The sequence below is a fragment of the Ambystoma mexicanum genome, chromosome 4p (genome assembly GCF_040938575.1).
Source record: "Ambystoma mexicanum isolate Mex_15411 chromosome 4p, UKY_AmexF1_1, whole genome shotgun sequence".
Classification (NCBI taxonomy): domain Eukaryota; kingdom Metazoa; phylum Chordata; class Amphibia; order Caudata; family Ambystomatidae; genus Ambystoma; species Ambystoma mexicanum.
Genome location: NC_090927.1, coordinates 470760991 through 470787031, shown reverse-complemented (window position 1 = coordinate 470787031; position 26041 = coordinate 470760991). Strand labels below are relative to the sequence as shown.

The following is a 26041-nucleotide window of genomic DNA, read 5'->3' as shown; positions in this document are numbered from 1 at the left end:
GATTTTCAGAAGGGGTCTGGGGTTATTCTGTCCAGTAGTTGTTAAAATATATGATGGAGACAGGGGGGTGCCCCCTTTCCCAACATTATAGCTACTTTTTCTCATGGTGCTTTGCAGCAGAGGCTTTTCAGAAATGAAAAAACAACCATTTTTCAAAAGATTCTGTTGCTAATAGCTTTTAAATTGCTAGATGAATTTGGATGACATTTTCAAAACAAAATGTCAAGTGTGCTCTCCCCCTTATATCCCCACCTCCAAACTGCACATTTAGGGAGCAAAACGTTATAAAATGAAAAAGTTAATAAGAAAACAAAACACCACAGTTTCATAGTTTACAGCCCATTCATTTTCCCATAGAGAAAAAGTGCCATTTTTTTAACAGCCGTAGCACGAAAGCACTTGGCAGATTTGGAACAAATAAAAAATTTGGGACTTAATTTCCTTGACTGGTTTAGGGTAAATCCATCCAGTAGTTTTTAAAATATTCGACAGAGAATGGGGTCCCCCCTGCGCCTTAAAACCTTTATAACCGTCTTGGTGCTTTTCAGCAGAGAGGATAATACATTTTGACATTCTGGATGGATTTGGATGACATTTTCTAAACCAAAGGTTTGTCAAGGCTCCCCCGCCCCAAACTGGACATTTTGGGAACAATTCGTCAAGAAATGAAAAGGTGTTCAGCCTACTCCCAATATTATTAGCGCGGAAACCACTGGGCAGATCTGGACCAAAGTTTGGAATGAATTCCCCCACGTTCTTACAGGGTCTCCTTACATTCTTGACATCAGAAGGATACTCCAAACCTTTGTTTATATAATCACTTCTAGGGGAACACTGATTGTTTTGAATGACCACGCTTAACTGGCCTGGCCATAGGCGCTATATAAATACCAATAGCAATCACATCAGGCTAGAAGTCGGGAGTGTGAAAGAATACACCATGTGAAGTTGGAGATTTGGGGGTGGGTTGGGGAGCCAGTTACAGTAGAAAATATTCAGTTTATCAGGGGACAGCCACGTGAATCTCACAAGATTACTGCAGCAACGCTGCAAGACGTGCTCAGAAATAAATGTGCTTGTTAGGGAGGGAAAACATGGAGTGGAGTGAGGGTACCTGGAAAAAAGAAGGGGGACACTATTGAGTGCCTGTGAGGATGTGGAAGACTTTTTAATTCAGAGCAGTTTTTCCTATTATTGCAGAAATCTGTGGACTGCCACTCTACTGCAGGAATTTCTATTATTGGAAATTATTAGTGTGAAATTATCACGGGAATATGGAGTTAGAATAAAAAGGTTTAAACATTTACAGTGCCTACATCTACTGTGCAGGGGGCAATGGATTTTTGGTAACAAATTAATGGTGTAACATGGCTATTGGTACAACACATACAGGTATCGAGAATACGGCTGAAGGCCCTAGCTAGTGAGACCTCAGGAAACCATGCAACATGTTCGGAGCCATAGTTAAGGTGGACTTGCTCGAAATGTGATTGCTGAATTTGAGGCGTTTGTTGCATTAAATCTCAGAAGAAATATATTGTGTAACATGTACAGTGGCCACAGCCAAAGGCCATGGCTAGTCGTCCCCTAAGAAACTATAGTACAACAAAACCCTTGACACTCAGTGAAAAAAACTTTATAGTTAGTAGAGTGTTAAGGTAATCAGTTGTAACGTGAGAAATACGTCGCAAATAAACCTTTGAAATTCAGTGAAAAAAACCTTGGTTAAGAGAGAGGTATGGTGATCAGATGTAATGCAACAAAACCCATGAAATTCAGCAATCCCAGTTTCGAGCAAGTCCAGCTTAACTATAGCTCGCTTTTGCAGAGAGTAGGACCACAATGATGACATCACTAATTACATCACTGGTGACATCATTAATTACATCATACATGACATGATTGATGGGACCAATAATTACATCAAATCTGATTATTCCTGATTGAATAAGTTACAATATTTTTGTTGACCTCTTTTGATACATATTTTATTTGATTACACTCAAAATAGTAACATGACATGGCACGATACAGAAGTATATGATTACATATGGAGCATTCATTTGTAGTACTTATAAAGTTTCAAATAAAAATACAAATGGTTTGAATTTTATATATTCGTAAACAATTCTTTTTTGTGTCTTTAATTATAAACTTTAACACACGTACATATTAAGAACAGAAATTAATAATGAAAAAAAGTAAATATCAGAAAAACCATAACAACATACACTGCAAAAAACGTAATTCTTGTGAATAGAATTATTATAGCATTACAATCACTTTATACGTTTTAAAGAGGAGACATGACCAACTAAGAGAAGTGTCCTATATCACATACATCATTAAACAATACTCGTATCTGATCTTATATCATAGTAAGGCTGCATCAATCGTGAGATCTGAGAGATTACCTTCGCCAGAGATTCCAGGAATGTATTCTTCTTCAAATTTAAATTTTGCAAAGTATTTGTTGTATATAGGTCTCAATTTAGCACAACAGGTCAATATATGCCTGGTGGATTCTATGCAATTAACATCCATGTAAAGTCTGCAAGTTCTCATCTCATAGGGAATACCCGTCCAAGCCCCTCTTCTCCAGCATGGGGTCTGGCATGGATTCACATGCTCATGAATATTCCCCGTCGTCAGGCCGGGAATCCTCGGTATAGAAAAAAATCAGTATCAGTTTCGTTTCTGATCTGTCTTTCTTAGTAGTAACCAATCACTGGTCTCTGGGTCATACTGCCCCCAGCCAATGACTGCCCTCTCCCTAAGCCCCGCCTCTGGCAGCCATCCTCAGATTTTTACCGCACGTTCAAGTGTTGGGAGTCCTCGTGCTGTAGCTCTCGAGCTTTTGCTGGGTTTTCGTGCTTTTTCAGGAGATTTTTCTCATTTTTTGGTTAAATAGAGCCTCAAGCTCCACCGTTTCTACATCCGATCAACGGGGATCCGTTTTGGAGTTTTCTACGCTCCTCAAGGGTGAAGATTTCGTCGAGTTACGCTTTTGGAGGATTCCAGAAGTTCCGAGGCCTACCCCCGGACATGGCCCAGGAGAAAGGAAGCTCGACGCCCGGGAAGCTGTTCAGGACCTGCCCTGGATGCCAGCTTCAGAATTTTTTCAAGGAGGACGAGCATTCGTTATGCCTCTACTGTCTCCATGAGGACAAGACGCACACGGAGAAGGACTGTGCGTTTTGTGGGAACATGTCGGAGCGGACCATGAAGGATCGCCACCTCCGTCTCGCCAACTGGCTGGAAGGGAAGAGCCCGTCAGGCGAGAAGAAGAAAAAGAAGTCCGAGCAGTCTTCTAAGTCCTGTGAGGACGCCCCGGCGACGGGGGCCCAACAAAAGGCTAAGCACCGTGAGTCCGTGGGCACCGGGAGCGCCGAACGGTCGGGCTCCTTGGCTGCCAGGCAGGGCGCATCCTCCCCGGCGCCATCAACCACGAGCAACGCTCTGGCTCGGGTAAGAGGAAGTCCGAGAACCCCGCGAAGCTTCTGGAGAGGCCCCGGTCGATCTCGAAGATTCCGGCAGAGGAGGAGCGAGGCTCGGACCCTCCCCCCAAGATGAAGGCCCCAGGCGTACAGAAGGTGACGATGACCTTAATTCACCCTGCTAAGACCTCGATTGAGGATGTCGCCGCAGCCCTGGCTCAGCCTCTGGAGGCTACACCAGTGGAGGCGACCTCAGGACCCAGAGTCTCCCTGCCACCGCTGAGGGAGTCGTCTTTCAGGCCCATTGAGAAGACCCCCACAAAGTCCTCGTTGGAAAAGGTGGGGGAGGGGTTGGTGGCCATCGTGGATACAGACACGACCTCTGAAGAAGAGCTCATCGAAGTCGTGGAAGAAGCCCAGCTCATCGGGAGGGATCCCTACGAGGGCGACGACGAGAGCGACGGTGTCGCCGACGAGGCTCCTCAAGAGCCCTCGCGCCGGTCGTTTCTGGTGCCGCAGGACACTTCGGCGGCCATTTTGTCAGCGATTCAGTCCTTATGCTCGGAGATAAGGACAAGGTTGCCCCTCCTCCCGACGGAGGTACCTGAGCCAGACCCGACGGGGGAACCGGAGCCAGGACCTTCGGAAAGTCCACCGCATAAGAGGAGGAGGACGCATCTTACACCACCTCTCCCACCTCTGCGGCCTGCTCTGCCTTCCCCCCGGTCTACTACCCACAGGGATGATACAGGCACGGACACGGCTACGACAAGTACAGATGACGACGGAGGCGACGACGGGACGTGTCCCCCGTCGCCCCCTTCTCGGGCGTCCCCGCCCGACGAGATTGGATCCTTTCATGCCATGATTTCCAGGGCATCCGAGCTCTTCCAGCTCTGCCCAGAAGAGAAGAAGGAAAGGTTCCTTTACCAACGGCGCAAGGCTAAAAGGAAGACAGTCCTCGCCGTACCGCTTCTTGATGACATCTGGGATGAGGCAGCGCAGATGAACCCTGCCACGGCGCCGGCAAAGACGGACCGGTACGAGAAGAAGTACCGGGTCCCCGACGCTGCCCCCTTGTGCCTTCGGTCGTCTCGGCGGTGGCAAAGAAGAAAGCTGGGGGGGGCATCGGCCTCGACATCAACTTCCCCGCCGGACAGCAAGGGCAGGAAGCTGGACACGATGGGACGATGGATCATCTCATCCGCAGCGACTATCAAGGCGGCCAACACCCTGGCTATCGTAGCCCCCTACGACGGGGAGTTGTGGTTCAAAATCGCCCCTCTGTTGGACTTCCTTCCGGACGCCAAAAGGGCTGAGGCCCTTGAAATCCTACAGTAAGGTGAGATTGCTTCGGACCACGCCATCACAGTGGCAACGGACATCGCCGACACCAGTTTCCGTCAGTTGGGCAACGGCGTTTGCTTGAGACGATGAGGATGGCTCAAGACCACGGATTTCCGCCAGGACGTACAAACCAAGGTTTTGGACATGCCCTTCGACGGAAACAACCTGTTTGGGAAGGCGGTTGATGAGTCCCTTCAGGCCATCAAGACAGACACAGAGACTGCCCGGGCACTGGGAGTGATCCAACAACGATGGTCGTCCTTTCGGAGCTCTGGAGGCAGACAAGGTGTCTCCAAGGGATCTGGCAGTGGCTCCTCCACGTACCGCCAAGCGGCAAGATCTTCGTCCCAGGAAGCCTACAGGTGACGCGGCAAGTCAGGTGGTGCCCGTCATCGACGGGGAGGTCAAGGAGGCAAGGCGGCCTCCAAACAAGATTGAACCGACCGTGGGATCGGGCCCCCGCCGAAGCGCCCCGGTCGGAGGCTGGCTGGCGAGGTTTGTCAGCGTGTGGGAGTCCATCTCCACTGACCGTTGGGTGCTGGATGCCCTGGCCCAAGGGCACGCTCTCGAGTTTCAGAAGAAGTGCCCTTGCGTTCCACCCGTGGCCAGGAAGGAAAATCACGTCCCTCAACTACTGTTGGAAGTAAGGGCAATGCTCAAGAAGGGTGCCATCGAGCTTGTCCCAAAGAGGCTTCAGGGCTCCGGAGTTTACTCAAGGTACTTCCTCGTAAAAAAGAAGACAGGAAGATGGCGCCCCATCCTGGACCTGCGACGGCTAAACAAGTAAATCAAGGCACAGAAGTTCCGTATGGTCACCCTCCAGCACGTGCTGGGACAGCTGGAGGAGGGCGATTTCCTGTCGTCGTTGGACTTGGAGGATGCATACTTCCACATCCCCATTCTAAAAAGGCAACGAAGGTTCCTCAGGTTCGTGGTCCAAGGGCGGCACTACCAGTTCAAGGCCCTCCCGTTCGGATTGAAGTCGGCACCCAGGGTGTTCACTAAGTGCCTCGCACCGGTTGCGGCGCAGCTGCGCCTACAGGGGATCCACGTCTACCCCTACCTGGATGACTGGCTCATCCGGGCAAGGACAAGGGAGCTCATCGTGGAGCACACTGCGAAGACCGTCCAGCTGCTCACGGACCTGGGATTCTCCATCAACTTTCCAAAATCCCACCTGGTTCCGTCGCAAGTCGCCCTGTTTCTGGGAGCCAAGCTCGACTGGCCTCGCCGTCGGAGGAAAGGACCAGGACCATTCTGGACAAGGTGCAGCGTCTGCTGGCCACGGACATGGCATGGGTAAGATCTATCAAGTCCCTCCTCGGGATGAAGTCGTCCTGCATTTATCTGGTGCGCCTTTGCAGGCTTTGGATGCGCCCATTACAAGAGTTCCTCGACGCCCGCTGGGTCCAGTCGACGGGCAGCTTCGAGGACAGGATCCCTCTCAACGAGACTTTCTGTTAGGCGATCCGGTGGTGAGGTACCCGCTCCCATCTGTCGGCGGGCACGGACTTTCAGACCCCAGCTCACCAGGTGACGGTGACGACGGACGCCTCCCTGGAAGGTTGGGGAGCGCACTCCGGAGATCTTCACGTGGGAGGCCTTTGGCTCCCGAAGGAGAAGTCACTCCACATCAACATCTTGGAGCTCCGCGCAGTGTTCTGGGCCCTCAGGTCCTTTCTTCCGTCCCTCAAGGGCAAGGTGGTGAGGATCTTCACCGACAACACCACCACGATGTTCTACATCCGGAAGCAGGGCGGAACCAGGTCCCCGGCCCTATCCAAGGGAGCCCAGGATCTGTGGCATTGGGCCGTCGCCCAACGGATGTTTCTGGTGCCTCTTCATCTGGCAGGAATAAAATACACGATCGCTGACTCAGCAGGGAGCTGCGCTCGTGCCACGAGTGGGTACTACGCCAGGATCAAGTGGATCGACTCTTCCCACGATGGGGCGAACCCCAAATCGATCTTTTCGCGACAGCGACGAATTCCAAGTTCCGGAGGTTCGCCAGCAGGATCCCCCAGCCGAGGAGCATGGGCGATGCTTTCTCGTTCCCCTGGGACGGCCTATTTCTTTATGCGTTCCCTCCGCTGCCGTTGCTGCTTCGGCTCATCAACCAGCTCAAGAGGTCCCGGTGCAGGATGATCCTCGTCGCACCGGCGTGGCCGAGACAGATCTGGTTCCCGGACCTTCTGGACTTGTCAACGTCCACACCAGTCAAGCTGCCGACGGACGCAGACCTTCTCTCCAGAGAAGGAGGCGCCATTCTTCACCACAACCCGGAGTCGCTGAACTTGCAGGCCTGGCTCCTGCAGCACTAGAGTTTGGAGGGTACGACATCCCGGCCGACTGCAGAGGGCGTCCTCAACTCTCAAGTGCTACGGACATAAATGGAAGAGGTTCTCTGTCTGGTGCTGTGCACAGAAGATTAACCCTCTGCGGATTACGGCCCATCAAGTACTGCCGTACCTACTGTCGCTGGCCAAAGCTGGACTGGCTCACGCCTCCATCAAAATACATCTGGCTGCAATCTCCCGATATACCAGGACTACGGGATGGGCGTCCTTGTGGTCTCATCGCCTGGTGAAAGAATTCATGAAGGGACTATTCCGATCATTCCCGCCGGTGAAGGCTCCTGCCCTGGCGTGGGAGCTTAATGTGGCGCTGACCAGGCTCATGGGGGCCCCATTCCTGCCTATGCATTCGGCGCCTTTGAAGTTCCTGTCATGGAAGACAGCTTTCCTCGTGGCCATCACCTCCGCACGACGAGTGGGAGAGATCCAGGCCCTATCTTGCAAGCCTCCATACTTGACTTTTCATGACACGAGGGTGGTGCTGAGGACGCACCCCTCCTTTATGCCCAAGGTGCCGTCGGACTTCCACCTCAACGAGCCCTTGGTGTTGCCAGTTTTCTTCCCGTCGCCTTCGTCGCCGGCCGAGAGGACTTTGCACTCGCTGGATGTAGCTAGAGCGCTGAAGTTCTACGTGGACCGCACAAAGAGTTTTCGGAAGACGTCACAGCTGTTTGTGAACTTTGGGACTGTGAATCAAGGGAAGGCTCTCTCGAAGACTTCCATTTCCAGATGGCTCTCCGGCTGCATCATGCACTGTCACCGGTTGGCAAACCGACCGCTGCCCGGCCGTCCGAGAGCCCATTCGACCAGAGCGATCGCTGCTACCACGGCGTTCCTGTCTGGTGTGCCCCTGCTGGACATCTGCAGGGCTGCGACGTGGAGGTCGACGCACACCTTCACAAGATTCTACTGTGTCCATCGGGACTCCAGGGAGGAGTCCAGGGTCGGCCAAGCAGTGCTGCGCAACCTGTTCGCCTAAGGTGAGCCTGGTGAGGAGGTAAGAGATGCTTAATGTTGAGTTGTTGTATTGCTTAATGTTGAGCCCGTTACCACCTCCCGTGGTTGTGCATGTGTGTACTGCTATGTATTCTCTTATTCATGAGCATGTGAATCCATTCCAGACCCCATGCTGGAGAAGGAACAAGTTACTTACCTGTAACTGTTGTTCTCCAGCATGGGTCTGGCATGGATTCACATGCGAACCCTCCCGCCTACCCCTCTGCGGCTCTTCACTTGGTCATACTGCCACTTTACGTGCTACCAAATCTGAGGATGGCTGCCAGAGGCGGGGCTTAGGGGGAGGGCAGTCATTGGCTGGGGCAGTATGACCCAGAGACCAGTGATTGGTTACTACTAAGAAAGACAGATCAGAAACGAAACTGATACTGATTTTTTTTCTATACCAAGGATTCCCGGCCTGACGACGGGGAATATTCATGAGCATGTGAATCCATGCCAGACCCATGCTGGAGAACAACAGTTACAGGTAAGTAACTTGTTCCTTACTTCAAAGACATTCAGACGATTAAGCCATATAGCTTCTACGGGTAGCAGAAGAGGGCAACAGCTTTAAATACATTTGCATTTTTTCATATTCAAAGGACATTTTAGAAAAGGTAAGCAAAGATCACATATTAGATACCTTATCATGGCTGGCAACCCAATCCCACTTCTCGTGGTATTCTTGAGAGATTCTAGCAGCACACCTTCACCATGATCCCAATTAGGGACCCAGCCTATCTTGTCAAAGAATAGCATGATCTTTTCTTGGAATTTATTAAGCACTTGAACCTTTCCTCCCTCTAAGCCATGGGTGCACAACCTACGGCCAGCGGGCCAGTTGCGGCCCGCCATGCCGTTTTGTCCGGCCTGCCAGCAACAAAGACTTTCCTAATGGAGGGCGGCCCGCAAGCAGCATCGGCCCCCTCCATTAGGAAAGTCTTTTTTGTCTTCCGGCTGGACAAAACACTGGCCCTCATTGGTTCAGTGCACACGAACCACACAGCTCCTACGAGCCGAGTAGTGCGTGTGTGCTGCACCAATGGAGTGCCAGCACTATGGCTGACGTGGCCAGTAAGACTTGATGCCGGAAGGCATTTCAGCCTTGTCACGCCCACGCCAGCCGTAGTGCCAGAAGCCTCGCCAGCGTTCCAGCACGTCTGGGTAAGTACATGGTGGGGGGGGGGGGGGCTGTATGTTTGTGTGTGTGTCTGTCTCGGGTCCGTCCTGACTGTTTTTTGTTTTTGTATGTATGTTGAGATGCGGAGGTGGGGAAGGTGTGTCGGGTGTGTATGGGTGTGTTTGTATTTGTATGTCTGCAGTGTATGTTGAGATGCGGGGGTGGGGGGGGTGTCAGGTCTGCCTGAATGTGTTTGTGTGCAAGTGGATTGTGTGTTGAGGGGGGGAGGGGGTCGGGTCTGCCTGAATGTGTTTGTGTGCAAGTGAAGTGTATGTTGAGATGCGGGGGTGGGGTGTGTGTCGGGTCTGCCTGAATGTGTTTCTGTGCAAGTTCAGTGTATGTTGAGATGCGGGGGTGGGGTGTGTGTCGGGTATGCTTGAATGTGTTGGTGTGCAAGTGCAGTGTGTGTTGAGATGCGGGGGTGGGGTGTGTGTCGGGTCTGCCTGAATGTGTTTGTGTGCAAGTGAAGTGTATGTTGAGATGCTGGGAAGGGGGGGGGGGTTGGAGGGGTCGGGTCTGTGGGAATGTTTGTTGTTGTGTGCACGTTCAGTGTATGTTGAGATGTGGGGGTGGGGGGTCCGGGTCTGTATGCGTGCATGCTTGTGAGTTTGTTTGGTGAGTTGGGGGTGGGGGGGGTTTAGGTCTGTATGGATGCATGGTGTATGCATGTGAGTTTGTATGGTGAGTTGGGGGTGGGGTATGTATGGGTGCATGGTGTATGCTTGTGAGTTTGTATGGTGAGTTGGGGGTGGGGGGATTCGGGTCTGTATGGGTGCATGGTGTATGCTTGTGGATTTGTGTGCTGAGTATGGGGGTGGGGGGTTCGGGTCTGTATGGGTGCATGGTGTATGCTTGTGGTTTTGTTTGCCGAGTTGGGGGTTCGGGTCTGTATGGGTGCATGGTGTATGCTTGTGGTTTTGTTTGCCGAGTTGGGGGTTCGGGTCTGTATGGGTGCATGGTGTATGCTTGTTAGTTTGTATGCAGGGGTGGGGGGTTGGGGTCTGTATGAGTATGTATGCATGGTGCATGCTTGTTGGCATGGGGCATAGTGTTTGCTTGAGGGGTGGGTGTCTTGGGGCATAGTGTTTGATTGAGGGGTGGGTGTCTTGGGGAATAGTGTTTGCATGAGGGGTGGGTGTCTTGGGGCATAGTGTTTGCATGAGGGGTGGGTGTCTTGGAGCATAGTGTCTGCTTGAGGGGTGGGGGCCATGGGGCATGGTGTTTGCATGAGGAGTGGGGGCCATGGTACATAGTGTTTGCTTGAGGGGTGGGTGTCTTGGGGCATGGTGTTTGCTTGAGGGGTGGGGGACATGGGGCATGGTGTTTGCATGAGGGGTGGGGGCCACGGTACATAGTGTTTGCTTGAGGGGTGGGTGTCGTGGGGAATAGTGTTTGATTGAGGGGTGGGTGTCTTGGGGAATAGTGTTTGCATGAGGGGTGGGTGTCTTGGGGAATAGTGTTTGCATGAGGGGTGGGTGTCTTGGGGCATGGTGTTTGCATGAGGGGTGGGTGTCTTGGGGCATGGTGTTTGCATGAGGGGTGGGTGTCTTGGGGCATGGTGTTTGCTTGAGGGGTGGGTGTCTTGGGGCATGGTGTTTGCATGAGGGGTGGGGGCCTTGGGGCATAGTGTTTAATAAAAATTAGGGGTTGAAAAAGCCTCCTGCCACACCCCACCGCACCTACCGCCCCACCCACATTTACTTTTCGGCCCACTATAGCCATCATGTAGGGTACTTTCGGCCCTCTGTCAAAATCAGTTGTGCACCCCTGCTCTAAGCCTTCTTGGAGGATCGATAATAGCAAATTGGTATGGGCGAATATGATCTTCAGATAGAGTTTGGCTTGATTCAATTTGTGAGGATAAAGAGATAAGACCCACTTCAAGGTGAATTGCCTGAATAGGAGTGTAGTTAGTGAGACCCAATATCCTTCTCCAAATGATCACCTCAGTCGTGTATGCCCAGTCTGTCCAATCATAACAAGAGGGCATATAAAAATACGGCTGCCAATTTTTGTGTATATATATATATATATATATATATAAATATATATTTCTGAGGCTTGTGGAATCTGCTTAGATTCACATGCTGTGCATAGGCCAGCATCTAGTGGAAGCTGCGGAGCATTAGTTTTTTTTTTTTTTAAACTCTAAAATGGGCGTCCACACAGGGCGTGCCAGTAATACTATCCCTAGTGTGACGTCCACTGTACCCATGATCACTCACGCGTCTAGGACCCTCAGATTGTTTTTTTCCGCCATGCTAGTCTGAAGCACTGAGCGGAATTCCCTGACTTAGTCAGATTTTGCAAATATGGTTATATATTTGCCCGTTTATTCCACCTATACGTCGATTCTCCGAACATCGACACTCGACGCCGGATCGGAGAAAAGTCAACCGTCGAACTACAGTGACGGATTTGGGCCTCGGAAGGCCTCTGACCTCGGCCCGGGCCTCGGAAGTCCTCTGGACTCGGCCCTGCAAGTAGGGAGAGTGGGGGGTGGCACATATCCTACACTCTGATTAATATAGGTACATTACTTATATTCCTACACTCCCAGCCCGCAGCCACAGGGTGCGTATGGAGGGTACCCCTTTTCAATTTTGCCCCAAGTGCAACCGCAAGTATCCTTGGGTTGACAGACACGCCACGTGTAACCTCTGCTTGCCGAGGGACCACCCCGAGGCGAATTGCAGAGCGTGCAGTCGGTTCAAACCGAAGACCCTTAAGGACTGTTCGACAAAGCGTTGGGCCCACCACGCCAGGCGACAAGAGGCCATGGCCGCGGAGGGTGCCTTCAGCGATGGCAGCGACGCCGTACTTTCGGACGGCGAGGGCAATGTGGCGTCGATGGACAACCAAGCGCAAGTCCCCGACCTCGGAAGGTTGTCCGGCAGGGCAGCTATGGGGAAGACACCCGGGGACACGAGCGCTACCCACACCACTTCCAGCAAAGGTCCAACCGAGACTCGACGCGCACTTCGAGTTCTCGGAAAGAAGCATGTAGAGAACGGTCCACTGAGTCAGTGTCCTCTGGGCGTTCGCATTCGAGATCGCCTCATGACACCAGGCAACCCTCCACTGTTGCTAAGAGTGCCTCACTCCCCTTAGAGACTGAGGTTCGGTCGTCGGAGGACGACGCCGACCTCTACTGCCAGGCCGCACTACAGGAGTCGGCGTCTGCAGGCAGCGCGAAGGCTGCTACCGAATCCCTTACACTCTCCAGAGACAGGGACTCTACCCCCGAATCTCGGCACCAGGCGTCGAAAAGCTCTGATAGGGCCCAAAAATCGGGGAAACACTCTTCCACCCACGGTGAGGGGGGAAAACAACGAAGTAAGCAGTCCCAGCCTACTTCCACTCCTAAACTACATTCTACTCCACCTAAACAGACGGACAAGTCTCAGTCTCTTGTCCCTAATCAGTCTGTTGTCCCTAAGACCCCTGTTCAAACCAGTAGGTCTAGTCAGGATAAAACAGGGAAAGCACTCCAGAGAAGAGTTATTCCCAGTTCAAGGGAATGGTCCAGTGAGGACATAGAGTAATGTCAAGGATGTCATCATTGGCAGATTTCTACGCCAAAAACCCGGAACACTTTCTCTCTTAAACCCCAGAAGGGTCAACTCCCTCAGGCTCTAAGGATCCAATACCCCCAAGTAAGAAGTCCCGGGGTGAAGCACCAACTCAGTCTTCAGACCCCTTCTATATACAGCCCTATTCTCAATATCAGGAAGATCCATCCTTTGGTGGGGATCCAGACATGGGCATGTTCAAAGAACAAACTGGGACGGGCTATTATGGGGATGATGAGGACCAAGAGGAGGAGGATAAGGAGGAGGACGACCCAGATGCATACAGGGTAGATTGCCCGGTAGAGAAAGAGCCCGCGGTTACCGACTCCCCTGTTGACAACCAGCCTCTCCTGAATGAAGTCCTGTCCAGAGCGGCACAGCACTTCCACATTGACACCCAAGGTGCTCAGGAAGAGAGGGACTTTGCAGAGGAATTGGTGAGAGAAAGGAGACCTGTTGCTCAGGCCATCCCTATCCTTAAATCAATACAAAGGAGGATAGATCCTTCCCTTGTTAACCCCAATCTCACTAGGGCAGTAAACCCCAGAATTGAAAAGCTTTTCAGGGCAGCCCAATCTGACCCACTGTACATAAGGGGACATCTCAAACCGGACTCCCTGGTTGTTACAAACACCCGTAAGAGGGCGGGAACACCCTTGTCATCATCCGAAGCTCCCCCTGACAAGGAGAGCAAGACGATTTATGGCTTGGGCAGGAAAGTAGCCTCCACTTCCGCCTACCAGGCAAGGATTGCCAACTCCACCACCCTGCTGGCTAGTTACAACTGCCACCAGTGGGAAGAAGTCGCGGCTCTCATAGACTCTGCCCCAGAACCCTTAAAAAGCCAATTGGCACGAGTTTCGGCAGAGGGGAGAGCCGTGTCAGGTTGTATTTTAAAATCAACCTTTGATGCCGCGGATAACTCCGGCAGATTAATTGCTGAAAGCACGGTCATCAAGAGGCATGCTTGGCTACGGCAGTCTGGTTTCAAGGCAGAGACCCAAGCATCACTGATGGATAAGCCGGTGGAGCCGGATCTATTGTTTGGAAAGGCGGTCGAGGACGCGCTGAAGAATGCCAAGGACGAGTACGAGACACTCAAGTCCCTAGGGCAACTAACCCCCTTACCAGAGAGGGAATGGCAATTTTCGTCGGCCTCGCGGACAAAACTCCCAAAGAGGCTCAAACTATTCCCAAGGCCAGGGTACTCCATGGAACACTAACCAGCAGTCTACCTAGAGTTATGGCAGGGGTAACAAAAGAGGTCGTGGTAGGGGTAGAGGCAGTCCCAATAAAGGAGGGGGCACGCCTCCACCAAAACAGTGACGCTCCGTTCAGGATCCCTTCTCACGCATCCCCAGTAGGGGGACGCATTTCCATCTTCACCCAAGCTTTTGAAGGGATCACATCAGACAGATGGGTGCTGTCCACAGTGTCCGCAGGATACTGCATAGAACTACTAGAGCGTCCCCGAAACCACCCTGCATGACAAATACACTCCTTAAACCACCAGAAGATCCTACTCGAAGAGATCGAAAATCTTCCCGCGATAGAACTCGTCCCGGGACACCAGGTAAACAAGGGTATTTATTCAACTTACTTCCTTGTGCCAAAAAAGATTTGACAATGCGCCCAATATTGGACTTACGGCCTGCAAACAAGTATGTCAAGCCCCAAAAATTTTGCATGACTACTCTCCAAGAGGTAATTCCCCTCCTAAAAAAAGGGGATTAAATGGCAACATTGGATATGAAAGATGCCTATTTTCATATTTCCATGTTCCCAGCGCACAGAAAATATCTTCGCTTCAAGGTGGACAGTCGGCACTACCAGTTCAAGGTACTGCCCTTCAGGATAGCCTCGGCTCCAAGGGTATTCACCAAGGTACTGGCATTGGCGGCGGCACACCTACGCAGGGAGGCAATCCCAGTGTACCCTTATCTGGACGACTGGCTCATCACGGGGGAGACCCCAGTAATTTGCAGGACAAACATTCAAAGAACTATCGACCTCCTCTTCGAATTGGGCTTCTCCATAAACGAGAAAAAATCAAGTCTGGTGCCCAGCACCTCCAAGCAGTTCCTAGGAGCTGTTCTAAATACTCAAGAGGGGTTGGCTTTTCCTTCAGAGGAAAGAATTCGGAATATACTACTGCAAATTCCGCAATATCAAACCGGTCGCCAGTTAACAGTACGCAAAGCAATGCGTTTGCTGGGCATGATGGCGTCATGTATTTACCTGGTCCCACACGCGCGCCTGCGCATGCGTCCCATGCAAGAATGGTTGGCGAAACTGTGGTCTCAGGCAAGTGGTCAGTGGGACGATCTAGTGGTCGTTTCGTCAACACTTGTACAAAGCCTCCACTGGTGGACAAGAGACAATCTATCCAAGGGGAAAGCCTTTTACGATCCCGAGATAGAGGCGGTAGTCACGACGGACGCATGCCTGACAGGATGGGGAGCTCACCATCTCCACCACACAGCTCAGGGTCTCTGGTCTCGCAAAGTGGCCTAGAATCACATCAACCTGCTAGAGCTTCTGGCAGTTTTCAGAGCACTTCAAGCGTTTGAGCCCCACCTGCTGAACCTGTTGGTGCAGATCCGGACGGACAGCACGACAGCCATGTTCTACCTGAACAAGCAAGGAGGGACTCGTTCGCCAAATCTGTCCAGACTTGCCCAGAAAATTTGGATATGGGCACTCAGACGGAACATCTTTCTGTCATCTCAACATGTTCCAGGGGATCTCAATTCTCTAGCGGACGCTTTGAGCAGAGATCCCCTTCCAGAGTAACACGAATGGTGTCTACAGAGAGAAATCGTAGAAGATCTCTTCTCTCAGTGGGGTTTCCCCACTATAGACCTATTCGCCACAAGGGAAAACAGACAGTGCCCAGGATTCGCATCCAGGTTTCCCCAACCAGACTCCCTGGGGAACGCCCTGTGGATGAACTGGTCAGGGATGTTTGCGTATGCTTTTCTACCAACTCCTCATCAGGAAGGTGGTGAACAAGATGAACAGAGAGTCGATGACGCTCGTCCTAGTTGCTCCTATGTGGGCGAGACAACCGTGGTTTCCACACCTATGCAGACTCTCGGTGTGCAATCCCATCAAACTCCCGGGCTGGTACAATCTTTTGTCCCAGCACCAAGGTCAGAAGGTGCATCCTCAACCCAACTCCATGAACCTAGCAGCATGGCTCCTGAGGTCATAGAGTTTGGACATCTCAATTTACCACAGAGGTGTATGGACATCCTAAAAGAGTCTAGGAAACCTAACACGAGGCATTTCTACTTCGACAAATGGAAGAGATTCGTTATCTGGTGCCAGAATAAACAAATCAACCCAGTTGATTGCACTCCTTCCACAATCGTGACATACATGCTCCACCTGCTGGATGCAGCGTTGGTTTTCAACTCACTAAAGGTACACCTGGCAGCACTGTCAGCGTACACCACCTCACATAGCAAGGTGTCGTGGTGGAAGGTACCCGTGGTTAAAGCCTTCATGGAGGGAGTAAAGAGAGTTCATCCTCCTATATCTAACCCACCACCTGGATGGGACCTGAACGTGGTGCTATCTAAGCTCAAGGGCCCCCCATTCGAGCCCATGCATAAGACAAGTCTCAAACACCTGACATATAAGACTGCCTTCTTGGTAGCCATTACAACCATAAGAAGGGTCAGTGAAATTCAGGCTCTGTCAGTGCAGGATCCTTTCTTTACTATTCATAAGGATAAGCTGGTTTTACGGACACACTCTAGGTTCTCACCTAAGTTTATTTCTAAATTCCATGTAAACCAGTCCATCGAGCTTCCGGCTTTCTTCCAAAACCCACAAAGCTCGGCTGAGGTTAAACTACACACCCTAGATGTGCGTAGGGCGGTCCTTTACTATGTAAACAAGACCAGACCGCTTAGGAAAACAGATCAACTGTTTGTCTCCATAGCCACAGGCAAAGAGGGAGATCGCGTCTCTAAGGGTGCCATCTCCAAGTGGATTGTAATCTGTATCCAGTTGTGTTACTCTCTTTCTGACAAAACTTTGCCTTTTACACCCAGAGCCCACTCGACAAGAGGCATTGGGGCCACTCTGGCTTTCATTGCAAATGTTCCCCTTGACACCATTTGCAAAGCAGCTACTTGGAGCTCTATTCACACTTTTACTCAGCACTACTGCATTGACACCCATTCTAAGACAGATACTCAAGTGGGACAAGCGGTTCTAAGACATTTATTTGCTCATGACCCTTCTCAAATCCCACCTCCTTCTAACACTGCTCGCTAATCTATGCACAGCATGTGATCTAAGCAGATTCCACAAGCCTCAGAAGGGATACATTACTCACCGTAATCATATTTCTGATGCTTGTATCTGCTTAGATTCACTTGCGACCCACCCTTCCTCCCCTCTGAGAGAAGGCGCATGGATGCTTGTAGTCTTATCTTATCTATCTTCTATCTGCTTGGATCATCTGTACTCATGCTCCTCCTCATGCTACCTCATGTCAGAAAAAATACAATCTGAGGGTCCTAGACGCGTGAGGGATCATGGGTACAGTGGACATCACACTAGGGATAGTATTACTGGCACGCCCTGTGTCGACGCCCATTTTTGAGTTTCGAAAAACAGACTGTAATACTCCGCAGCTTCCACTAGATGTCTGCCTATGCACAGCATGGGAATCTAAGCAGATACAAGCATCAGAAATACGATTACGGTGAGTAATGTATCATATAATGCCCAAAAGGCTGTACCCAGCTGTTTTTTTAGAAAATGACATCACAGCAATAAGTGTGGACATATCCTTAGCTCTTTTGTTTTGTTGGACCACGGAATTGATCTTTTTGGCATTTACACATATTTCGTGCCCTAGATATTTAAAGCTCTGTTACGCTCACCTGGTATCCACTGGGACGCCACCCAGCCCTGGTTGGATGATTTGCACTCTCGAACCCTCTCCCGGTCCCTTGGTAATGCCTCTGATTAAAGATGGGTCTGCAATATAGGAGAGCTGGGTTCAATACCAGATTGTCTTTGTTTTCCCACCTCCCTTAGCCTCAACTCCTTCCTCCCCCTTGGGCCTTCTCCTCACCTTAATATTGTAAAAGGTGGATTCTCTGTCCTGCTCCTCGTGGCAGGGGTGCGTAGATGTGGGGGCGAGCAGCGACCAAGTTCCTTCACTGGTGCAAGACCCCCTGTGGGAATCCAGGCCTGCTGCGTCTCCGTAGGTTTGCTGCTTTAAAGTCTTTATATGCAGTTCTTATGTTCCTCTTAGTTCGAATAATGTCTTGATTCTTTCCTTTTAGGCATGGAAAGGTATTTTGGTGTTGTCATGCAGTTTGAAGATGAGCATGGGCCGGTAGACTAAAGCGCAGTGTGCGCGATGCTGTCCGGTGAGTAATGCGCAATGCGCGTAGCTGTTTCGCCTTTTATATTGCTAACCTGTGTCTTTTCTCTCCTTGCAGGTTGCGATGTTCCTCACCGAGCGCCGTAATGTTACAGCAATGATACTGACCAGGAGATGACTACCCAGGTAAGAATTGTATGGCTTTCTTCATTCGGGAGGACACGTGAGTAAAAGCTTACTAATGCTGTCTTTCTTTCTCCTCTTTCCAGGTTATGGTATACCAGGATGCATGCGGTACTGGATGATGGAGTTCGTACCTTCAGGTGAGTGGAACTGAAGTCAGCGATGGATTGAAGACAGGATACGGTTCCTAGTAAGTTCCGTAGTGTTCTTTCTCTCTCTGTGGGTCCTTGGTTTCAGGTAAGCTGGCATCAAAGAACTGGACACAATGAGCGTTACGCTGCCCACAGCAGAATAACGCAAAGCATGTTCTGCTGTTTGGGTGTGGTTTAAATGGTCTCAGGTAAAGTAGTCCAGGTAAAATAGTCCCAGGCCTGCCACACCCAAAGTAGTCCAGATAAAGTAGTTCCGGGCCTGCCACACCCAAAAGACTAGGCCGCATAGCTCAGTTCCTTGTAACTGAGCTATGTGTGTGTGTCCATGTTGGCTGAACCCCCCCAAGTTAAATAGTCCCATTCTAATGTTGGTCTTCATGATGGTTATGAGCCTGGCGCCAAAGGTGCCAGGACTGACTCCAAGAGAGTCTTGGATGAGGTTTTAAGGCCTTTGACCTGGCCCTAACTGGAAGGCTGACTTGCCAGTGAGGGCCAGGGGCAAGGGTCATGACAGCACTTAACTCTTTGAATCTTACCAATAGAACATGGGATATAGGAGTTTTTACTGCACCCTTGTCCCACTGCCATAAATTGTGTTTTAGCTAGGTTAATTTTGAGCCCATTAGTTTCAGCATATTCACATATTGCCTTTACACTGTTGCATATGCCAATATAAGTGTTATCAAACACAATAATATCATAGGCATAGCTTATCCAGCCAATCTTACGGGCACCCAATTTGGGAAATGCATTTCTTTTCTCTATAAAAATTCTGCCAAAATCTACCATAAAAAGATTGTATAACGTAGGTGCCAATGCACAACCCTGCCTAACGCCCTTTTCAATGAGTATGGGATCAGACATCCATCCAGAGTTATCTAGTCTGATTCTCGCCGTACTCTCCTCATAAATCATCCTACATATGTATATCAAATAGACTGGTATCCCCAAGGATTCAAGTTTGCTTCATAGCATTTCACGATCTACAGTATCGAACGCAGAGGAGAAGTCTACGAACAAGATATAAAGAGGTAATTTGTCAATGCCCGTGGCTTGTTCTACTAGCGTGTTGACAATAAATATATTGTCTATAGTTGAGTAGCCTTTACGGAAGCCCGTCTGAGCCATATCCAATACATGCTCCTTTTCAATCCAGTTGTTATTCTCTTTAAGAACAAATGTACAGAATATCTTACTGGGTACATCAGTAAGTGCGAAAAGACGATAGTTCTCAGGCAGGCTACGTGAGCCGTTCTTATGTACTGGAATAATGTTAGACATTTTCCACAAATTGGGCATAGTACCTGTAACAGTTACCTTCCTATATATTGTTAGCAGTATGTCTGCCCATACATCGGGGTTCTCCTTAATTATTATGTTACATAGCCCGTCGGGCCCAAGAGCTGTGTAGGATTTCAACCTTTTGATTATTCTATTAACATCTTCTCTAGAAATGTTCAGATTAAGTATGTTTTTTTTTCTCCAGGGCATTGACATCTCCCTTGATTTGCCAAGGAGGAATTTTGACCTGGTAGCACCATCGATGGAGATAGCCAGCTCTTGTTTACCTCCATTCATGATAGATTTAAAGCTGACCCAAAACTTTGAGTTACCTGTTATCAGTAGCTGTACCATGTTTTGCCAGTTAGTATTTCTATCGGGCATCAGATATCGTTGAATACCATTTCTGTGGTTATTCTTAACCCTACGTCTAGCTTTATGTAGTGATTCAGGGCTATGATATGATATGGCATTTATAACGTGCCTATACACAAGTGTTTCACAAGTGTGGCTGAGACCACTTTGACCACATACTCTGAGAGCACGGCGCATCTTGATTTTCATGTCACATATAACTTTGTCATAAGGTCTTACATTGACTTTCCCCGATTTAAACGGGCATAACTTACCACCAATGGGCATCAGATCATACATACTTAAAGGGATCATTCATATAATTTTATCAGCAGATAGCGTGACCATATGTTCCTCCTGTATACCATGGCTCCAGGTATACGCCTTGGCAAGATTGTTATCAGAATGCAAAATAACAAGGGGGGTCCTGGGAGTCCCTCTGCCAGACATTAGTCCTGGTTACGAGAGACTTACCCAGAGTCTTTAGCTCACTATCTTTCACAGAGAAGAAATATCCCAAAGATATCCGTCTTTGTCCTGCCCTGGGGCAGTCCAGCACCGAAATGCTAGGCAATTCTCCTCCGATCAAGAGTACCAACAGAAACCCCAGACGCGTGTTTCGGTCTGGTTGGACCTCATTAGTAGGGTGGATCTGTGCCTCTCTAAGAATATAGAGCAAGGGGTCCACGTCTGGATTCCCCTAGTAACTTAGGGTGAGACCCAAAGTTACTTAAATATGCAAATTAACAAGGGGGGTCCAGGGAGTCCCTCTGCCAGACATTAGTCCTGGTTACGAGAGACTTACCCAGAGTATTTAGCTCACTATCTTTCACAGAGAAGAAATATCCCAAACATATCAGTCTTTGTCCTGCCCTGGGGCAGTCCAGCACCGAAATGCTAGGCAATTCTCCTCCGATCAAGAGTACCAACAGAAACCCCAGACGCGTGTTTCGGTCTGGTTGGACCTCATCAGTAGGGTGGATCTGTGCCTCTCTAAGAATAAAGAGCAAGGGGTCCACATCTGGATTCCCCTAGTAACTTAGGGTGAGACCCAAAGTTACTTAAATATGCAAATTAACAAGGGGGGTCCAGGGAGTCCCTCTGCCAGACATTAGTCCTGGTTACAAGAGACTTACCCAGAGTATTTAGCTCACTATCTTTCACAGAGAAGAAATATCCCAAACATATCAGTCTTTGTCCTGCCCTGGGGCAGTCCAGCACCGAAATGCTAGGCAATTCTCCTCCGAACAAGAGTACCAACAGAAACCCCAGACACGTGTTTCGGTCTGGTTGACCTCATCAGTAGGGTGGATTCGTGCCTCTCTAAGAATAGTGAGTAAGGGGTCCACGTCTGGATTCCTCTAGTAACATAGGGTGAGACCCAAAGTTACTTAAATAAGCAAATTAACATTGCCACAGTATGCTCATCGCCAGGAGGATCATATACATTGACCAATATAATTTTACAGCCATCATTCACTCTAACTTCGACGATCACTATATTCAAATTATCCGTGACCATCACACATTCCCTAGGTTGAAAGGCATTAGACCCCAATATAATGAGCCCTCCAAATGGTCTATCCTTTGGGCCTTGTTTTGCATGTTTATGATAGGCAGTATAACCATCAAACTCTACTGCTTGCATCAGCCATGTCTCCTGTAAAAGCACAATCTGAGCCATACTAAAAGCACCATATGAACTCGATTCATTCATAAAATGGCAATGGCCATGTGTGTTCCACGAGGCAATAGTAAGATCAGACCAATTTCCCTTATTGACAAGGAGAAGGAACACAACTATTCCCAATGGGATTTCACCTGATCATCACTAACTCCAAAATGCTTTCTCTGAGTGTTAGGGACAGTCTTATTATTCTTCCCCTTAATCCCCCCTTCATCTTTATTATCATGGCCGGTGTCCAGGACATATCCACTCTTTTTCAGCTCATCACTACAGCCTCTAATAAGACAGACCAATGCCTCTGAAAAGCAATGTACCTTTGTTATATTGCCAGGGCACTGATCTCCAAATTTAAAATCCACACTTTTCACAATCCTCAACGGCAGTTCCGAACAGAGGATTTCCAAAAGCTTACTGCGGTTTATGGGTTTCCAATTCTTCCTTGTATACCCTTAGATAGTGAACTCTTTACTGGGAAGATGTTTTTTCACATTCATACCAGACACGGCACCTTTATTCTTAACTTTCATGCATGTCTCCTGATTAGGCAGTCTGAATTTGACCGTGGAACTATTTTTAGGTATTGGGGTGCCCACAGACACAACACTGCTATCAGTGGAACTAGCCGTGGAATCCATTGAGCTAATAATCGATTCTTCAGTCTCAATCATCACCTCACCCTGGTTGTGAGAGTCTTCGGGCTTTTGCCCATTCTTTGAGGCAAGTAGCCATGTTGTAAGATTATTAGTTTTAGAAGCGAGTCGTTTGGTTTTCCTGGCAGCCCTCTTTCTGCCCCGTTTAGACCTTGTTTGCTTAGAGGCAGGTTCAGTATTTTCCTCTGTGGGAACTTCATGTGGCTCATGGGCTCTATGGGCTCAATATTTTTATGGAGCACTTTAACTCTTCTTCTCTTCCTTGTGGACAACCGACACCCATCCATACTCTCACTCCCCGCCAATACCTCAACAGGAGTAGATTCCAAATCTTTTAGTTTAGGTATTTTTCAGCAGTGCCCATATCAACTGCACCGCCTCTATTCTTTTTGTTTCCTTTTACTTTACTCCTAAGTTTCAGTTTACCAGCTGGCAGACCCCTCCCGTTGGTTCAAAGATTATAAATCCACAGTCACCAGCAAGGGTGGGGGGGGTCAAAAGAGACCAGCTTACAAGTATCAGATACAATGACCGTATACAGATCAACAGAAGCCTCAGGTGTGAGTACAGCACTATCCGGTCGCCAGTAGACAAACAATAATAAAAATGCCACTGGTTCAGAGATAGCGCTATCTACACACCCTGGCCTGCAAAAGTCAAAGCCAAATAAAAGAAAAGGCTAGACTAAGCAAGGTCTATACTTTTGATAATATATACGACAGCACTGCAGGACACAATATCCCACTAAGGTGCAGCCGTGATAGAACTAGGACCAAGCCGAGGTAAGCAAGGAGACAGATGCACACGTTCGTACTCTTCCAGGCGCCGCCACTATTAAATCGCTTTCAGACCACAGACCTCATTCTCGGACCTCATGCAACAGTGATGGTACGTGGGCAACTGACACGACCAGCTTGCAAATACTGCACGGCCACCGTGCAGTTTTGCGATCCTGCGGGTTCCTTTGTCCTCTGAGGGCTAGAGGAGAGGACCTATGCACGTCTCTAGTCAGAGTACGTCAAGCCGCACTGCACTCCAGCTCTCTGTATCTCGTAATTGCTCAATGCAGCTGCTTCTGACGTTTGAAAAGTTTTGCACTATGGGCTTCAATACTTCATTGCAGGGAAAGTACCTGGTTCTGGTATCCATTTAAGTTATTTCAAACATACTATGAGTAGTATAATATGTAGTAGTAAATAAAATAAGAATAGATAGAAATAAAAATATGTTTAATAGTGTTATGAAATTAGTCAATGTTTACATTACAATTCTTACTGTAATAACATTACATGAACACATTTTTTCGAAATGACCAGTAGTTTTGTAAAAAAAAATAATCCCATATAAAAGAGTACTTGCTCGTGTGCATTATGATATATAATGTACGAATTCGAAGTTTGGGTAATATGCACACAGAAAAAATCAGTTTGAAAACAAATGAAGATCAGAAAGTAAATATTTCATTATCGACATAACAATGGTATTACTAATTTATGGAAGGTGTCATTTTAAGTCTGTACATTTCCATGTATGGCATGGAGTATGTAAAATGAATTGGTATGGGGTGCATGTTTGATCCAGTTCCTTAAAGTATTTGTTGTTTTGTCCAAATCTGCCAAGCAGGTTTCATGCGACGGCTGTTCAAAAACTGCACTTTTGCTCTATTGGAAAATTAATGTGACTGGCAGAAAACAGCGTTTTAATGTTTTTTTCATTACTTTTTTTTTCATTTTCTAATGAGAAGTCTCTATTTTCTGCTGACTAACAGCTACTAACTACTTCCTGCACTTTAGCTAATTAGTAGCACCTAGAATACTTTCATTGGGTTCAGAAATTTTAGTTTTTGACTGCATAGATTGTATATTGAATGTTGTATATGTATGTATGTATATTCAGGGAAACCTCTTTAGGTGCAGGGGCGTTAAGGTGAAAATGTAACTTAACAAATACCCTGCAATTCAGCATACAATTCAGGCAAAGCCAACTTAACTTGCCGCCCCCTGGTGCGCAGCATATGACCACAATGATGACATCAAAGATTACATCACTGGTGACATCACTAATTACATCAAATGTGACATCACTGACGGCACCAGACATAAGATGACTCATTGGATATGTTACAATATTTATAGGACCCCTCTGTATGTCTTTCTGTATGCTTAACCAAAGGGAAGATTGTATAACAAAAATTAAATATACATGATATGGTATTTATAACGCGCCTATACACAGGTGTTTCAAGGCGCGACGAGGCAAGGGAGGGGAAACCAGACAACGATCCTACTAGGTCAGATGACATTGAGATTGTGCAGGTGCAGGAGGGGGAAAGGGGAAAAGTGCAAGGGGAGGGGGCAGTACATAGGATAACAGTAAAATAAATAAAGACAATAAATAAAAGTGCAGCCAGCTGGTGGCAAGTGCAAGGGTAAGTGCAGACATCAGGTATCAAGTGCTACTGGGGGCTGTAAGGATACAGAAACAATCCTTGAGTGCAAGGGTTGCCAGGGGAGCAGTGTAGGTGTGCAACTCGCGTGAAGGGGACCTGAGCCCGAGATCAGTGGTTAGCCAGGTAACCAGTGTAGTTTAAGATTCAGCTAGGTGGTCAGAAGGGGAGAGGAGGAGAGAAAGCAGAAGCAAAGAGGAAGGTCTTGAGGTGCTTCCGGAACCAGAGATGGTTCTCAAGTTTCAGAGAGGCAGGGGGGCTGTTCCAGAGGGAGGCCCCAGCAGAAGAAGAGATCTACCACCAACTCGCTGCTTGGAGAAGCAACTAACCCTGAGGGAGTTGGAGGTGGTTGAGCGAAGAGCTTGAGAGGGAAGATATTTAGGAAGAGAGTTGAAGGTATTGAAGCTACGGGCCCCAGAAGGCCTTGTGGACAATGCAGAGGGTTTTGAACTTAATCCTCGCCGCCACTCGAAGCCAGGGCAGAGATTTCAGTCCTGGAGAGATACGATCCCTGGCTTTGAGGCCAAGGACAAGTCTCACAGTCCTGTTTTGGATGAGTTGCAGAGGGCGGGGAGTAGAGCCAGGCAGATTTAGAAAGAGGCTGTTGCAGTAGTCCAATCTAGAGAGAATCAGAGCTCTGGAGATGGTGAGCTTCTGGGAGAAGGAGAGGAAAGGAAGAATACCTCTGAGGAGGTTCAGAGGTTCAGTTGGTTGTGTGACTTCTCTCCTCACATCTCTGACGTCTCTAAGAAGGAAGGTGTGGAGTCGAAGATGACACCAAGGTTTTTAGCCTCACAGGTGGGACCAGGGTGAGGGCCAAGAGAGGCCGGCCAGAGAGTGACAGGAAAAGAGGGAGCAGGTGTGCAGATGAGGAAAATCTTGGTCTTACTGGCATTAAGGTTAAGGCAGAGATCATTGGGGGCACACCACTCCTGGATGGTGGACAGACAGTCGGAGATGAGAGAAGAAGAGGTGGCTGAAGGGAGCTTGAAAATGAGCTGAGTGTCATCCGCATAGCACTGAAAATGGGGCAGAGAGCGGCAATGCGA

The 26041-nt window shown here is 48.9% G+C and overlaps 1 long non-coding RNA gene across 1 annotated transcript in view; it reads right to left on the bottom strand.

Moving 5' to 3' along the window:
* The window catches only part of LOC138453306 (uncharacterized), a 192673-nt gene extending 171785 nt beyond the window's left edge, over positions 1-20888 (bottom strand). The window contains exons 1-2 of the long non-coding RNA XR_011260398.1: positions 17985-20888; positions 17791-17887 (exon numbers count right to left, since the gene is read on the bottom strand). This is a non-coding gene — a long non-coding RNA (uncharacterized lncRNA). The remainder of the gene's footprint in view (positions 1-17790; positions 17888-17984) is intronic.
* Positions 20889-26041: the final 5153 nt, after the last annotated feature.